Consider the following 5810-nt stretch of genomic DNA (forward strand, 5'->3'; position numbering starts at 1 on the left):
TATCCTGGCTCCTCCCCTACCTCTTTAGGAGCGGCTCCGGAGAGCTGTGTGAGAGGCTGACTCCCGGGCTACAGTCCTCAGTAAGGTCCCCCTCCCCCCCCACCCCCCAAACTTAACTTGAAACTGTTAGGTTGCGTGTTTTTCTTCAATGGGCACAGGACAGAGCCCTCCTCAGTACCCTCCTCAGTACCGAGTGCAGGAAGACTCCCTCTCTGTTTCCCCCACCCCGCCCCAAACCCCAACCTCGGCTCGGCCACCTCCGCCCGGCCTCCCCCCCTCCCTCCCTTGCCTCTTTCCTCCCTTCCCCCAGCCAAGCCCTCCGCGCCCGCCCGGGTACAGGCGATTATCTGGGGGTGGTAATTATTGCGAGTAAATTGGAAGTTGTTTTGCCCAGGGCTGTGTCTCACGCAGGTCGATTTGTATGCTTCCTGGGCACTTGTGACAATCCAGAAATGCCATAGCAACGGCCCTGGCGCCACTGGGCGCCGGGCGGCCGGCAGGGCCCGGGGTACAGCCGCACTCCCAAGCCGGCCTCCCGGAGCCTCGGTTTCCCCGTTGCTACCACCGGATGTTATACTAACCCGCACGCGGGCTGTCGTGGGGCAGAAACAAGATAATGGCTGGAACAGTTTGTACAATTGTAAATCGAGGGCTGGTTATGAGAACAATGATTATTCTTCTCCGTGGGATTGTCTCCTTTCCCATTTATTTCTCCCCGCCTTTCTGCGGCTCCCCCTGCCGCCTCGCCCCCGCCCGGAGCCAGCGCCTGCCAGATTCCCCCGCCGCCGCAGGAGCGAGAGCCCTGCTGGCCCGCCTTTGTTCAGTGCAAAAATCACGGCCCCTGAACACCTTTTGGCGATGAGGCCCACAGAGACACTGCCAGCTCATCCCGCGGGGGCCAAGCCACTGATTAAATTGTATTCACTCTGCCTTTCGGTCATTCAGATGGGCTGGGACGAGGCCAGCTGGAATTAGTGACAAATTTGAAGCAGAGAATATTGACAAAGAAAGGACGTTTTATTGCCTGCAATGACACGCGGTAATTCAAAGGAGGCTCCCTGAGTGTTTCCAAGGATAGATTTAGTTAGGGAATAGATAAGACTTTTGCTAATTATTTGGATAGACGCAGACCTTAAAGTCCTTAAAATCAGTTTTGTTCTTTCCAGGGAGATGGAAAACAACCCTTCCTTCTCCAATCAGATCTCTGTATCTAAATCTGAGATCCTGACAAAGAGAAGGCTTTGAAAACAAGAAAGCACTGTTGAACCATTCATTCATTCCAAACATTTTTTAAGCATCTACTATGTGCCAGAACTATTTCGGGTATTGGACATCCAGATATGGAGCTAATGTTCTAGAGGAGGAACAGACAGTATGGAAGTAAGCAGAAAGGAGATAAGTTTAAATAGTAGTAAGGGCTCTAAAGGATATAAACAGGAAGGTCTCGAGGGAGAGGTGGCTGAGATTTAAATGATAAGGAACCAGCCATACAAAGATTTTAGGGGAAGGTGTTCCTGGCAGAGGGAATAGCAGATGTAAAGACCCTCTGTGGAAGTGGGCTTGGTAGTTCCCAGAAAGCCAATGTGGTTGAGGTGAAATGAACAAACAAGATGAGATTCGGACAGGCCAGGTCACTAGGGATTTGCAGGCCACAGTAAGGAGTTTGGATTGTATTTTCAGTGCATTGTGAACTCACTGAAAGGTCTTAAGCGAAGGCGTGATGTGATCTGGTTTATATTTTTAAAAAAGATTATTGGCTGCTGTTTGAAGAACAGATTAGATTTTCCTAATAAGAAAAATGGACTGGGAGACAGAAATAGGAGTACAGGGGCTGGTTAGGAAGCCATTGGTAAATGCCAGGTGGCTTAGGCTTGGGTGCTTGCAGTTGGGTGGGGAGAGGTGGAGAGCTTCGGGATGTATTTTGAAGACAGAGCCCACTGGGCTTGGTGATGGATTAGATGAGGGACAGAGAAGAGATAACGCTTCTAGTTTCTGGGTTTGGGACTTGAGCAAGTGAGTGGATGGTGGTGTCATACATAGAGATGGGGAAGACTGGAGCAGATGAGGTTTGAGGGTTGGGAATCAATACTTCTCTTTTGGATGTTTTCAGTGTGAGATCTCAGAGACGCCTTGGTATAGGAGTCTGGGGCTCAAGTGAGAGGTTTGGACCTAAGAAAGACATGTGGGAGTCCTTAATATTTAGCTAAGAGTTCTGGGAATTCTTGGTGACTTGTTCAAAGCTAACAATAGGCTAGAACAGAAATGGGAGATGGGGGTGGGGATAAATGCCTCCCTCCCTGCCTCCAAAACAATACCCTTGCCCTCCACTTGAATGCCCTTGACCTGTCTCAGTGAAGACTTACTCTCAGGGGAGATGCAAAATAAAACTATCAGATATGCCTTTTTAATAGTCAGAAAGGTGAAGATCAGAAAGTTGGAAAACACTGTTAGAAAAGATGTGGGGAAACAGCACCCTCATATACTGTTCATGCGAATGTAAGTTTGCCCATCCCTTATGGAGGGCAGTTTAGCAGGTTCTATCAAAATGAGAAAGATACATACACTCTGACCCAACAATTCCACTTTTAGGAAATTATCCTACAGATATACTCACACATATTCACAGAAATGCATGTACCAGGATATTTATTGCCACAATGTTTGCGATAGCAAAAGATTGGAAAAATGGAAAAAATATCCATCAACGAGACTGGTCAAATAAATTAAAATGCACTCTTACAATGGCATATACGCAGCCATTAAAACAAAGGAAGCTCTTGAGGTTTTTATTTACTATTTTTTAATTGCGATGAAATTCACATAACATTAACTTCCCTCATTTTAAAGTGTAAAATTCAGTGTCTTTATGTTTTTTTTTTAACATCTTTATCCAAGTATAATTGCTTTACAGTGTTGTGTTAGTTTCTGCTGTATAACAAAGTGAATCAGCTATAAGTATACATATATCCCCATATCCCCTCCCTCTTGTGTCTCCCTCCCACCCTCCCTATCCCACCCCTCTAGGTGGTCACAAAGCACCAAGCTGATCTCCCCATGCGATGCAGCTGCTTTCCACTAGCTATCTATTTTACATTTGGTAGTGTATATGTGTCAATGCTACTCAATGCTACTCTCTCACTTCGTCCCAGCTCCCCTTCCCCCTCCCTGTGTCCTCAAGTCCATTCTCTATGTCTGCATCTTTATTCCTGTCCTGCCCCTTGGTTCATCAGAACCTTTTTTTTTTTTTAGATTCCATATATATGTGTTAGCATATGGTATTTGTTTTTCTCCTTCTGACTTACTTCACTCTGTATGACAGACTCTAGGTCTATCCACCTCATTACAAATAGCTCAATTTCGTTTCTTTTTATGGCTGAGTAATATTCCATTGTATATATGTGCCACATCTTCTTTATCCATTCATCTGTCGATGGACACTTAGGTTGCTTCCATATCCTGGCTATTGTAAATAGTGCTGCAGTGAACATTGTGATACATGCCTCTTTTTGAATTATGGTTTTCTCAGGGTGTCTTTATGTTTTTATGTGAAACACTGTCCAAGATATATTGGTAAGTGCCTACCCTCACTCACCTTTGGTTCCCACCTCTGCTGGTGATAGTGGGAGGGACTTTTTCCAATGGGTATCTTTGAAAAGCCTCCATGACCCAGGATGCTGAGAGGGTTTGTTGCTAGGGAAAGGTGGCAGTAATATATTTTTTTCTTTTTTTTTTTTTTTTTTTTTTTTTTTTTTTTTTCTTGGGCCTCTCACTGTTGTGGCCTCTCCCGTTGTGGAGCACAGGCTCCGGACGCGCAAGCTCAGCGGCCATGGCTCATGGGCCCAGCCGCTCTGCGGCATGTGGGATCTTCCCGGACCGGGGCACAAACCTGCGTCCCCTGCATCGGCAGGCGGACTCTCAACCGCTGCGCCACCAGGGAAGCCCCTGGCAGTAATATATTAATCAGTGGTTCTCAGACTGCTGCACATTAGTGTCACCTGGGGAGATTTTTTAAATGCCCTTGCCCAGGCCCCACCTCTAGAGATTTTTGATTTAATTAGTCAGGGGTGGGGCCTGGGCATGATTTTTTTTAATTGAGGTGTAATTAACACATGGTAAACTGCATAGGTCTTTTTTTAAAATTTTATTTATTTATTTTTGGCTTCTTTCCTACGTGTGGGCTTTCTCTAGTTGCGGCGAGTGGGGGCTACTCTTCGTTGTGGTGTGCCAGCTTCTTATTGGGGTGGCTTCTCTTGATGTGGAGCACGGGCTCTAGGTGCAAGGGCTTCAGGTAGTTGCAGCATGTAGGCTCAGTAGTTGTGGCACACGGGCTCTAGAGTGCAGGCTCAGTAGTCGTGGTGCATGGGCTTAGTTGCTCCGTGGCATGTGGGATCTTCCCAGATCAGAGATCGAACCCATGTCCCCTGCATTGGCAGGGGGATTCTTAACCACTGCACCACCAGGGAAGTCCCCAATCATTTTATTGTTGATTTGTAGGAACTCTGTACATATTCTGGATACTAGTCCTTTGTCAGATACATGTATTGCAAATATAATCACTGTTTAAAAGATCCCCAGTGATTCTAACATGAATCTAGGGTTGAGAACTCCTGGTACACTAAAGATCAGTCCCAGAGGCTCCCTACTTTTATGGGTCTACAAATCTGCCCCCTGGCAACTATGCCTGAGGTCTGGTTCTTCAATCTATGTGAACGTCCAGGTCTGTGAGGATTTTAGGAGTGAGGGGTGCCTTGTCAGTCTTCCTCCTGTGGATCTGTCTGTCTTCTTGGATAGGTCTATTCATCTGAATTGTTCTCTTATCCTCTAATATGAGACCTTGGGTAAGTGTTTTCTTGTCTCCACCCTAAAATTTTCCTCATGTGAAACTTGACCTTATTGCTTGACCCATTCTTATCACCTTGAGATGGTGTGTGTCAAAGGGACAAATATAAGTTTTCTCCTGAATGGAGCAAGCTATATCCCAGGCACAGGAGTGTGAATTTCTGTATCTCCTCTCAGCCATCATCCTCAGTCTGCCTACCTGCTCACTGATAGGGAGACTTACTTTCTAGTAGCCTTGGCAACCATTCACCAAGGGGCTGAGAGTTGATAGCCTGGTCCTGGTCTCTTTGAATCTGCTGTGTACTTGCTTCATGACCTTGCATAATGCAATTAACCTCCCTGAGTTTTGATATCTGTGGCTGGTCAAGGAGAACTGTCATTTCTTGCTTGTTGTAGGGGAAATGGCTGGCATAAAGTAGGTGCTCACAAAGCCATTAGTTCCCTCAGAAGGGGAGCTGGGAAAGCTTGCCTCTAGGAGCAGTGCAGCTGGACTGTGAGAGGAGCTCTCTGCTTGGGGATTTGCCACGCCCTCAACATGCCCTGGTGTCATGTATCTGCCCCTTCCCTCTACACCTTCAGAGGCCTAGACTGGCCAAGGTCCCTCCTGCTGTGTTGTCCTCAGCCCTGCCCTTCTTGGCTAATTTGAACAAAGCATCCCACGAGGGCCCCTAGGCTCTTTGAGCTCAGAGCAGATGGCTGGGAAGCCAGTTCTTTGGGACATACAGTTCCTGACTCAGATCTGGGCAGGGCGCCAAGGCCTTCGAAGGGCTGGAGAAAAACGTAACCCTCATCGCCCACACGAGAGCCTGTAGTTTTTACTGTCTGTCTCTTTTAGTGCCAAAGAGGCAAGAAAAAGGATCACAGAGGTTAAGATTAGGTTCCCCCTCCCCCGCCCGACACCTCCAGGAATCCCTTCTTGGGCTTCCAGGGTGGAGCCTTGATTCCAGCTTTTGGGAGAGGTGCCCATCCGT

General features: G+C 47.2%; 1 protein-coding gene across 1 annotated transcript in view; it reads left to right on the top strand.

Annotated features, from left to right (window-relative positions):
* The first annotated feature begins 330 nt into the window (after window positions 1–330).
* Window positions 331–5810, top strand: part of ERCC6L (ERCC excision repair 6 like, spindle assembly checkpoint helicase) — an 81357-nt gene continuing 75877 nt past the window's right edge. The window contains exon 1 of the mRNA XM_007467466.1: window positions 331–353. The gene's annotated coding sequence lies outside the window, so the exon portion shown is untranslated. The remainder of the gene's footprint in view (window positions 354–5810) is intronic.

Source organism: Lipotes vexillifer, unplaced genomic scaffold (genome assembly GCF_000442215.2).
Source record: "Lipotes vexillifer unplaced genomic scaffold, Lipotes_vexillifer_v1.1 scaffold142, whole genome shotgun sequence".
In the NCBI taxonomy this organism is placed as follows: Eukaryota; Metazoa; Chordata; class Mammalia; order Artiodactyla; family Lipotidae; genus Lipotes; species Lipotes vexillifer.